We start from the raw sequence: 5975 nt of genomic DNA on the forward strand, positions 1-5975 counted from the left end.
ACCAAAGTCCATACTTTGTTCTCATACATGGATCCCATCTCGGATTTCATGGCTTCAAGCCATTTTGCGGAATCTGGGCTCACCATCGCTTCTTCATAGTTCGTATGTTCGCCATGGTCTAGTAACATGACCTCCAGAACAGGATTACCGTACCACTCTAGTGCGGATCTTGATCTAGTTGACCTACGAAGTTCAGTAATAACTTGATCTGAAGTTTCATGATCATTATCATTAACTTCCTCACTACTTGGTGTAGATGTCGCGGAAACTGATCTCTGCGATGATCTACTTTCCAATAAGGGAGCAGGTACGGTTACCTCATCAAGTTCTACTTTCCTCCCACTCACATCTTTTGATAGAAACTCCTTCTCTAGAAAGGATCCATTTCTAGCAACAAATATCTTGCCTTCGGATCTGTGATAGAAGGTGTACCCAACGGTCTCCTTTGGGTATCCTATGAAGACACATTTCTCCGATTTAGGCTCGAGCTTATCAGGTTGAAGTTTCTTCACATAAGCATCGCAACCCCAAACTTTAAGATACGACAACTTTGGTTTCTTGCCAAACCATAGTTCAAAAGGCGTCGTCTCAACGGATTTCGATGGTGTCCTATTTAGAGTGAATGCAGCTGTCTCTAAAGCATAACCCCAAAATGATAGCGGTAACTCAGTAAGAGACATCATAGTTCGCACCATATCTAATAAAGTATGATTACGACGTTCAGACACACCATTACGCTGTGGTGTTCCGGGTGGCGTGAGTTGCGAAACTATTCCGCATTGTTTCAAATGTAGACCAAACTCGTAACTCAAATATTCCCCTCCACGATCAGATCGTAGGAATTTTATTTTCTTGTTACGATGATTTTCAACTTCACTCTGAAATTCTTTGAACTTTTCAAATGTTTCAGACTTATGTTTCATTAAGTAGATATACCCATATCTGCTCAAATCATCTGTGAAGGTGAGAAAATAACGATATCCGCCACGAGCTTCAATATTCATCGGGCCACATACATCTGTATGTATGATTCCCAACAAATCTGTTGCTCTCTCCATAGTTCCGGAGAACGGTGTTTTTGTTATCTTGCCCATAAGGCACGGTTCGCAAGTACCAAGTGATTCCAAAATTCCATCAGTATGGAGTTTCTTCATGCGCTTTACACCGATATGACCCAAACGGCAGTGCCACAAATAAGTTGCACTGTCATTATTAACTCTGCATCTTTTGGCTTCAACATTATGAATATGTGTATCACTACTATCGAGATTCATTATAAATAGACCACTCTTCAAGGGTGCATGACCATAAAAGATATTATTCATATAAATAGAACAACCATTATTCTCTGATTTAAATGAATAACTGTCTCGCATTAAACAAGATCCAGATATAATGTTCATGCTCAACGCTGGCACCAAATAACAATTATTTAGGTCTAAAACTAATCCCGAAGGTAGATGTAGAGGTAGCGTGCCGACGGCGATCACATCGACTTTGGAACCATTTCCCACGCGCATCGTCACCTCGTCCTTAGCCAAACTTCGCTTAATCCGTAGCCCCTGTTTCGAGTTGCAAATATTAGCAACAGAACCAGTATCAAATACCCAGGTGCTACTGCGAGTATTAGTAAGGTACACATCAATAACATGTATATCACATATACCTTTGTTAACCTTGCCATCCTTCTTATCCGCCAAATACTTGGGGCAGTTCCGCTTCCAGTGGCCAGTCTGCTTACAGTAGAAGCACTCAGTTTCAGGCTTAGGTCCAGACTTGGGTTTCTTCTCCTGAACAGCAACTTGCTTGCTATTCTTCTTGAAGTTCCCTTTCTTCTTCCCTTTGCCCTTTTTCTTGAAACTAGTGGTTTTACTGACCATCAACACTTGATGCTCCTTTTTGATTTCTACCTCCGCTGCCTTTAGCATTGCGAAGAGCTCGGGAATCGTCTTATTCATCCCTTGCATGTTATAGTTCATCACGAAGCTCTTGTAGCTTGGTGGCAGTGATTGAAGAATTCTGTCAGTGACGCAATCATCCGGAAGTTGAACTCCCAGTTGAATTAAGTGATTATTATACCCAGACATTCTGAGTATATGCTCACTGACAGAACTATTCTCTTCCATCTTGCAGCTATAGAACTTATTGGAGACTTCATATCTCTCAATCCGGGCATTTGCTTGAAATATTAACTTCAACTCCTGGAACATCTCATATGCTCCATGACGTTCAAAACGTCGTTGAAGTCCCGGTTCTAAGCCGTAAAGCATGGCACACTGAACTATTGAGTAGTCATCAGCTTTGCTTTGCCAGACGTTCATAACTTCTGGCGTAGCTCTTGCAGGAGGCCTGGCACCTAGCGGTGCTTCCAGGACGTAATTCTTCTGTGCAGCAATGAGGATAATCCTCAAGTTACGGACCCAGTCCGTGTAATTGCTGCCATCATCTTTCAACTTAGCTTTCTCAAGGAACGCATTAAAATTCAACGGAACAACAGCACGGGCCATATATCTACAATTAACATAGACAAGCAAGATACTATCAGGTACTAAGTTCATGATAAATTTAAGTTCAATTAATCATATTACTATGAGATAGACAAGCAAGAACTCCCACTTAGATAGACATCTCTCTAATCATCTAAGTGATTACGTGATCCAAAGCAACTAAACCATGTCCGATTAACACGTGAGATGGAGTAGTTTCAATGGTGAACATCACTATGTTGATCATATCTACTATATGATTCACGCTCGACCTTTGGTCTCTGTGTTCCGAGGCCATATCTGTACATATGCTAGGCTCGTCAACTTTAACCTGAGTATTCCGCGCGTGCAACTGTTTTGCACCCGTTGTATTTGAAAGTAGAGCCTATCACACCCGATTAACACGTGGTGTCTCAGCACGAAGAACTTTTGCAACGGTGCATACTCAGGGAGAACACTTTTATCTTGAAATTTTTGTGAGAGATCATCTTATAATGCTACCGTCAATCAAAGCAAGATAAGATGCATAAAGGATTAACATCACATGCAATCAATATAAGTGATATGATATGGCCATCATCATCTTGTGCTTGTGATCTGCATCTCCGAAGCACCGTGCTTGTGATCTCCATCTCCGAAGCACCATCATGATCACCATCGTCACCGGCTCGACACCTTGATCTCCATCGTAGTATCGTTGTCGTCTCGCCAACTTATTGCTTTTACGACTATCGCTACCGCTTAGTGATAAAGTAAAACTATTACATGGCAATTGCATCTCATACAATAAAGCGACAACCATATGGCTCCTGCCAGTTGCCGATAACTCGGTTACAAAACATGATCATCTCATACAACACATTATATCACATCATGTCTTGACCATATCACATCACAACATGCCCTGCAAAAACAAGTTAGACGACCTCTACTTTGTTGTTGCATATTTTACATGGCTGCTACGGGCTTAGCAAGAACCGTTCTTACCTACGCATCAAAACCACAACGATAGTTTGTCAAGTTGGTGCTGTTTTAACCTTCGCAAGGACCGGGCGTAGCCACACTCGGTTCAACTAAAGTGAGAGAGACAGACACCCGCCAGTCACCTTTAAGCAACGAGTGCTCCGAACGGTGAAACCAGTCTCGCGTAACCGTACGCGTAATGTCGGTCCGGGCCGCTTCATCTCACAATACCGCTGAACCAAAGTATGACATGCTGGTAAGCAGTATGACTTATATCGCCCACAACTCACTTGTGTTCTACTCGTGCATAGCATCAACGCATAAAACCAGGCTCGGATGCCACTGTTGGGGAACGTAGTAATTTCAAAAAGAAATTCCTACGCACACGCAAGATCATGGTGATGCATAGCAACGGGAGGGGAGAGTGTTGTCCACGTACCCTCGTAGACCGACAGCGGAAGCGTTATCACAACGCGGTTGATGTAGTCGTACGTCTTCACGATCCGACCGATCAAGTACCGAGCGCACGGCACGTCCGAAGTTCTACACACGTTCAGCTCGATGACGTCCCTCGAACTCCGATCCAGCCGAGTGTCGAGGGAGAGTTTCGTCAGCACGACGGCATGGTGACGATGATGATGTTCCACCGACGCAGGGCTTCGCCTAAGCTCCGCGACGGTATTATCGAGGTGTAATCTGGTGGAGGGTGGCACCGCACACGGCTAAAATATCGTATATCAAGTGTGTTTAGAGGTGCCCCCCTGCCCTCGTATATAAAGGAGCAAGGGGGAGGCCGGCTGCCTATGGGCGCGCCAAGGAGAGGGGGGAGTCCACCTCCTAGTAGGAGTAGGACTCCCCTTTCCTAGTCCTACTAGGAAAAGAAGGGGGGAAGGAAAGAGAGGGAGAGGGAGAGGGAGAGGGAAAGGGGGCTGCGCCCCCCTCTCCTAGTCCAACTAGGACTCCTCCTGGGAGGGGGCGCACCACCTCCTGGTTGCTGCCCTCTCTCTCCCCTCAAGGCCCACCAAGGCCCAATACTTCCCCCGGGGGGTTCCGGTAACCCTCCGGCACTCCGGTTTAATCCGAAACTTCTCCGGAACATTTCCGGTCTCCGAATATAGTCGTCCAATATATCAATCTTTACGTCTCGACCATTTCGAGACTCCTCATCATGTCCGTGATCACATCCGGGACTCCGAACAACCTTCGGTACATCAATACATATAAACTCATAATAAAACTGTCATCGTAACTTTAAGCGTCCGGACCCTTTGGGTTCGAGAACTATGTAGACATGACCGAGACACCTCTCTGGTCAATAACCAATAGCGGGACCTGGATGCCCATATTGGCTCCCACATATTCTACGAAGATCTTTATCGGTCAGACCGCATAACAACATACGTTGTTCCCTTTGTCATCGGTATGTTACTTGCCCGAGATTCGATCGTCGGTATCTCGATACCTAGTTCAATCTCGTTACCGGCAAGTCTCTTTACTCGTTTCGTAATACATCATCCCGCAACTAACTCATTAGTCACAATGCTTGCAAGGCTTATAGTGATGTGCATTACCGAGTCGCCCAGAGATACCTCTCCGACAATCGGAGTGACAAATCCTAGTCTCGAAATACGCCAACCCAACAAGTACCTTTGGAGACACCTGTAGAGCACCTTTATAATCACCCAGTTACGTTGTGACGTTTGGTAGCACACAAAGTGTTCCTCCGGTAAACGGGAGTTGCATAATCTCATAGTCATAGGAACATGTATAAGTCATGAAGAAAGCAATAGCAACATACTAAACGATTGGGTTCTAAGCTAACGTAATGGGTCATGTCAATCACGTCATTCTCCTAATGAGGTGATCCCGTTAATCAAATGACAACTCATGTCTATGGCTAGGAAACATAACCATCTTTGATTAACGAGCTAGTTAAGCAGAGCCATACTAGTGACACTCTGTTTGTCTATGTATTCACACATGTATTATGTTTCCGGTTAATACAATTCTAGCATGAATAATAAACATTTATCATGATATAAGGAAATATATAATACTTTATTATTGCCTCTAGGGCATATTTCCAGTCTCCCACTTGCACTAGAGTCAATAATCTAGATTACATAGTAATTATTCTTACACCCATGGAGTCTTGGTGCTGATCATGTTTTGCTCGTGGAAGAGGCTTAGTTAACGGATCTGCTACATTCAGATCCGTATTCTGCTCGTGGAAGGGCATATTTCCTTCAGAGCGCGTGACACCAATGCCACCCTGTCCATCTTAGGGTTATGTGAGTCGAGGCGGACGTCGTCGCGGTAGCGACGACGGACGCCGAGACGAGCACGTGACACCAATGCCACCCTGTTTATCTTAGGTTAACGCGAGTCGAGGCGGACGTCGTCGCGGTAGCGACAGACGGACACCGAGATGAGCACGTGACATGAATGCCACCCTGTATGTCTTATGGTAACGCGAGTCGAGGCGGACGTCATCGCGGTAGCGACGACGGACGCCGAGACCAGCAC

This window comes from Triticum aestivum, chromosome 4D (genome assembly GCF_018294505.1).
Source record: "Triticum aestivum cultivar Chinese Spring chromosome 4D, IWGSC CS RefSeq v2.1, whole genome shotgun sequence".
In the NCBI taxonomy this organism is placed as follows: domain Eukaryota; kingdom Viridiplantae; phylum Streptophyta; class Magnoliopsida; order Poales; family Poaceae; genus Triticum; species Triticum aestivum.